This window comes from Pipra filicauda, unplaced genomic scaffold (genome assembly GCF_003945595.2).
Source record: "Pipra filicauda isolate LSUMZ 115617 unplaced genomic scaffold, ASM394559v2 scaffold617_size213773_pilon, whole genome shotgun sequence".
NCBI classification, from domain to species: Eukaryota; Metazoa; Chordata; class Aves; order Passeriformes; family Pipridae; genus Pipra; species Pipra filicauda.
This window is the reverse complement of record NW_024104773.1, coordinates 199708-205707: the sequence shown is the minus strand read 5'-3', so window position 1 is coordinate 205707 and position 6000 is coordinate 199708.

Sequence of the window (6000 nt, the reverse complement as noted above, 5' to 3'; positions counted from 1 at the left end):
TAAATATTGATGAAGAATGAAACTGAGCATATAACCACATTCATTAGGTTGCTCTCTCCTGAGCTTCTGTGATGCTTTATGCATTTTAAATTAACCAGTTTAGCAGAGGCCAAGTTAATTCCTACCACCTGGATATATATATATACATATATATACACATATATGTATGTGTATATATATATACACATATATCTGTTGAGGGACTTTCTGGAAGCAGGAGGTATTCATTAAATGTATAATTTGTTCTGCAAATTTTCATTTTAAATTGAAAAATGTCTCATAAATAGTGATTTGCAGCCTCAAGAACAAGAGGCCAACACTGATATAAAAAACCATGAGGTAAATAAACATACTTACATACAGAGAGGAACGACCGCAACCAGGTCTGTAGAATGCATTAAGGCAATCTTATGGGCACCTTGTTGTACCATTTGTGCCTCAGTCTGCAAAGAAGGGAATCCATTCAAAGTTTCCTGTTGAGTTCTCCGACAATTTTTATGGCAAATTTGTGTTAATAGAAGTTCTAAACATTTTTTCACAGATGCACTTCAGTGCTTTTATCCCAGCTTTGACACTAATTCCTTCTGTTGCCTTAGGCAAATTCCATTCATTGATTAAAACTGGGAGCTTTTCTAGAGTCGGTTTTCTGCCTTTGTGAAGAAATTAATGAGTGATAAGGTACTGTTCATCATATGTGAGGTTAAAAACTTTGCTGCTGGTTGGATTTGAGACATAACCTTGAGTGGGACTTTGTTCTTTGATCTCCTCCTTGCACAGCAGAAACTGCATAAGCAAATATTTTATCCAGGTGAAAATATAACAGAAATTTAGGAAGGCAAATTAGGGTGGCTAAAACGCTGAATACTTCTGTTTCGTTGTGGATCTTGCCAGTCCAGATGTACACACTGGCAATTGAATTTACTTTGCTGTTATGTTTGAGGAGGCACCCATTTTCTACTTCTACCAAATGCCCATTGCAGAGGATGAATGGTTGAATTGTCATTTCTTGGCATCATTTTGAGTGAGGAGCAGCAGAAATAGTTGCTGATCTTGTACAACGAGAGAAGGCAGGAGGATTATTCATATCTTACTGGAGAACTCCTTTGTTTCACAGAATCACAGAATATGCTGAGCTGGAATGGATCCACAAGGATCATCAGAGTTCAACTCCTGGCTCTGCACAGGACAGCCCCAAGAATCCCACCATGTGCTTGAGAGTATCATCCAAACCCTTCTTGAACTCTGTCAGGCTTGATGCTGTTACCACTGCCCTGGCGAGCCTGTCCCAGTGCCCAGCTATCCTCTGGGTAAAAAACCTTTTCCTGGTACCCAGCCTAAATCTCCCCTGACAAAACTTCAGGCCATTCCCTCGGGTCCTGTCACTGGTCACCAGAGAGAAGAGATCAGTCCCTGTCCCTCTACTTCCCCTTGTGAGGAAGCAGTGGACAAGGAGGAGTCCCCTCAGTCTCCTCCAGGCTGAGCAGACCAAGTGACCTCAGCTGCTCCTCGTATGGCTTCTCCTGACAGTCCTTCATGATCTTCATTGTCCTCCTTTGGATGCTCTCTAATAAATTTATATCCTTCTTGTATTGTGCTGCACAAAACTGCACAAAAGACTTGAGGTGAGGTCACACCAGTGCAGAGCAGAGCAGGACAATCACCTCCCTTGACTGGCCCCAATCTGTCCATACATCCAGGATTGCCCCAGCCCAGTTGCAGAATCTGGCACTTCCCCTTATTGAACTTCTAATGGTTGGTGATTGCCAGCCCTCTGATTTGTCAAGGTATCTCTGCAGGGCCTCTCTGCCTTCAAGGGAGTCAACAGCTCCTCCCAGTTTTGTGTCATCTTCAAACTTCCTCAGTTTCCTTTCCAGTCCTGCTTACAAGTCATTTGTGAAGATGTTGAGGAGCACAGGGCCTAAGATGAGCCCTGTGGAACCCCACTGGTGACAGGTCACCAGTCTGATGTCATACTAGTCACTATTACCCTCTGTTTGACCCTTGAGCCAATTTCTCACCCACCACATGATGTTTTATCCAGCTGTGGACTGGACATTTTGTCTAGAAGGCTCCTGTGAGAGATAGTATTGAAAGCTTCATTGAAATCTGAAAAGATTACATCAACTGGCTTGATCAACTTGATCAACTATGTGGATTACCTGGTCATAAAAGGAAATCAGATTTGAAAAGCAAGACTTTTGCCTTATGAAGCCTTGTTGGCTGTGACCAATGACTTCAGATGTTTTTCAACAGCTTTCAGTTTTATTGAACTTGAATATCGTGTCAGTCAGATGTGTATCAGACTTTAAAAAAATGCCAAAACACGCATACAAAAAAGAAATATAATGGATGTTAGGTATTGTGATAGATCCTGACATATTTAATGGAATTAGCTACATGGATTTCATTGCTATTAATTCAGCATATTATCAGGCACTCTACTGCAAATAGGGGTTCCCTCCACCTGGTGTGCAGTCCAGTTGCAATTTAGGGAGAACTCAGATTAAACATATCCAAAGATCTGTCATTGTTAAAATGTCTCTCTGCCTCAGAGAGCAATCCTGAGAGGTGTTCCAACTCAAGGGGAGACCACAGACATGCAGCCATGGTGCCAAGCAGGGTGAGCTCAAAGAAAGCTCACTTAGGCTGTCATATTTATGGAATAAAGTGGTTGGCTTGCGGTCAAATTGCATACAATGGAAAAGTATCCATGAGATTCCTTGTACCCACAACTGTCTCTGTTCCTTGATAAATGAGAGGTGCAAAGTACCTGATATTCATGTGTTAGTTGCATGATCAGTGTTCCAGGTTCATATCCATCAATGCTCACTGGGTCACTCTGTTCCTTTGTGGGTTTCCCGGAGTTACTGACCCAGCTGTGGCTCAGGCTTTACCTCCTTTAGGGCCTGTACCAAACTACCTAGTTTAAATAAGGGGGTGAGTGAATTCATCACAGGTCTGTACAATTGATAGTACACATTTCAAAATCTGATTAAAAATGGGAGGATTTTCTGATCAGCTTCTTGGTAAGAAACAATTGGGGCTCTAGGTGCAAGCTCTGACAACGTTAGAAGTCCTTGAACGCTTTACCAGTTTTACTGCTGATGTTCCTGCTGCCACATCAGTCCCCACGTTGTTGTGAGACCAAACTGAAGGCAGTTCTGACAGAGCCCAATTCATTGCTTTCACCTTGAAATGAAAGTCAAGCTGGAAAACTGCTGAAACAAGCTGTTTGTTGCAGCTTTCACACGGTGCCTGATTGCTTCCTGGCATGTCCGTGACGCTAGAGTTGGCACATTGGCCTGATCCTGCCTCCTCAGCATCAGGTCTGGGGGAGAGTGCAGCGAAATTTAACACGAAAGAGATACCACCACTTACAGTATCTCAGGCTGCTGTTTGCTTTAATTCTTCTATTTTTCAACCTCAGTGGTATATTTCAAGCGAGAGAGTAACCCCTAAAATTAAAGGAGACTTGTGTGCGCCCAGAATTTCTGCCTTTTGCAGTGTTGTTGTGGTTGGCACCTGCATTGCTTTCAGATTCATGTATCCTCACTGCTCTCTACAACTCCATTAAGCATTGGAATGGATTGCCTAGGCAAGTGGTGGAGTCACAACTCCTGGAAGTGTTCAAGAAATGAATGGACATGGCACTTAGTGCTCTGGTCTAGTTGACAAGATCAAAGATTGGACTTGATGATGTTGGAGGTCTTTTCCATCCTTTGTAATTCTATGATTCTTAGATTCAGTGGAAAGCCAGGCTACACAAACCTGTAATACTTACTGATTGTTCCTCTAATTTATTTGCTTTTGTTGGAGCTTAGAAAGTCTATGTGCTTTCCATTACAAGAAATGTAGTGTTAGATACCAGATGTGGGGGCATCCTGCATTGTACAATCACTCCCAGTTCCCATATATTATACATAAAAAAAACCCCTGACCCTTTGGCATGACTTTATAGTATTTTGTCACTGCACCAAACACCTTCTAGAGAAACAGAGATCCTACAAAGTTAAAGGTACAACCAATTAAGGATGAGATGCCAACCAAAATCTTCATGTGTTTAAGTCTCATTTTAATTCAGAAATGTTTCCTGACTTTCGTGAATATCTGTGTTATTTATAAGCTTTTGCTAAATACCGCTGATGAAAACTTTTCAATCTGTGCACTGTTTGCAAACTGTTCCCTTCAAATCATCACTGTTCATCATATGTGTTAGCTCACGTGATCTGGTTCTTTGCAGCCTGCTTGTATGCCTGAGATACATTCACAGGAAAATAATGAGTAGTATTTCTTCAGTGCAGTCTGTTTAACATTCAGGAATGTTTTCCAGACGAGAAAACAGTTCTCCAATTCACAAGTAAGCAGAAGAAGACTATGACCTGTTGAATAGAAGAGCTCTAAATTAGAATCTAAATTATATTCGATTATTCTGAAATATATTCATGAATATTTTACTTAGTTAAAAGTACGCAGTAAAATATTTAAAAAGGTAGGCCTGACCCGTGCTAGAAATAACTTCAACATTCAGTATGGATAATGACAGACACTCTATGTGGTAGCATTTCTCTCTGCATTCATATTATGCCCATGTACAAAACTAGGATTTTTCATGACTGTACTACGTGACACCACAGATATGTATAATCTTTACAAGTGAATGTCCTTGAAGACCCAAGGTCCAATAGCAGTAAAAAATGTGGGTGTCTTCGCTCAGATCACTTAAGGTATGCTTAACATAACATATAGATTAGCCTGACCAGATCCATCTCTTCCCCAAGTACTCTCCCAGAATACCAGAAGTGGAACCAGGTTCTCCCATTTCAAATGCCATACTCTGAATTTTTTTTAAATGGTGCCTTCTAAAAGTTATTAATTCCAATCAAACTCAATCTAATATATGTGAGGGGTTTTTTTAATATTTGAAATTATAATTTTCTTAAGTTTATCATGATGTAATCTAATTTTGTTAAGTTTCATTAAGTATTATTCATTTAGTTTCATTCTTAAATTGCATGGATGCTTTTGACGTAATAATTTCATAATGGCAACAATGTGGAACATCAAACGTGTTTTTTTAAGAAATTTAAAATTACTAGGTTACTAAAAGAATTGTATTTATGCAGTACTTTTGCAATTTTTTACCAAAAGCAGATTGTGTAGTTCTATAACAAAAGAAAGGGAAAGGCTTTCAGAAGGGAAGAAGTTAGTTTTGACAGTTGCTTGAAAAGAAGAAAGAAATCACAGTGCCAGAAAATGAGAGTGGCAAAGTGCTGAGCTTTTGGAAATGACGTGGGGATTGTGTTGAAGAGGATGATGCAGAGTAAAGAAGACACATAGTTGAAGACTGGAAACTGGACGGAAAGTGTGCTTTGGTATGGTAATCTGTTGAAATTCTCAAGAAGTGAATCAGAACTCTATTTTAATATAATATGAATGATTTATATATATCTCACAACCTACTCTCAAGAAGCATAAGCAAAAAAACCCCTGTTTTAACCTTTTGACACGATCAACTCCACATCACAGCTCTGCTGTGAAACTTTAATGTTCTTTCAGGCTTATCTCCATCTGCAAAATGATTATGGCAAGTACCTGAACCTTTTTAGCTAGTCTTACAACAGCTCTTTTTATTTGTTCTGCTTTGTGGTTTTTGCAAGTAAAGTACACAGTCAGCACCATTTAAGGGTGCAGTTTGAAGTCAGATGCCTCACACCTTTTTTTTGGTGGCAATAACTATATGTAGTCTAGTAAATAGAAGATATAAAAGCAAAAGCGTAAGTAGAAAACCTTGATCTATGCAGGTGCAGGCTTCTAAGAAACATTTAGGCATTAACTCAGGAAGGAATAGTGTGGAAATCTTGCATATTCTTTCAATGTTCATTTCCTCAGTACCTAAAAATATTCCTTTGCTTCACCATTCAGCCAAGCATGATGAGGGCAAGGTAAGCCAGCATGGAATCAGAGGATGCTCATCTTTTTCAGAACTAAAATATCCAAATA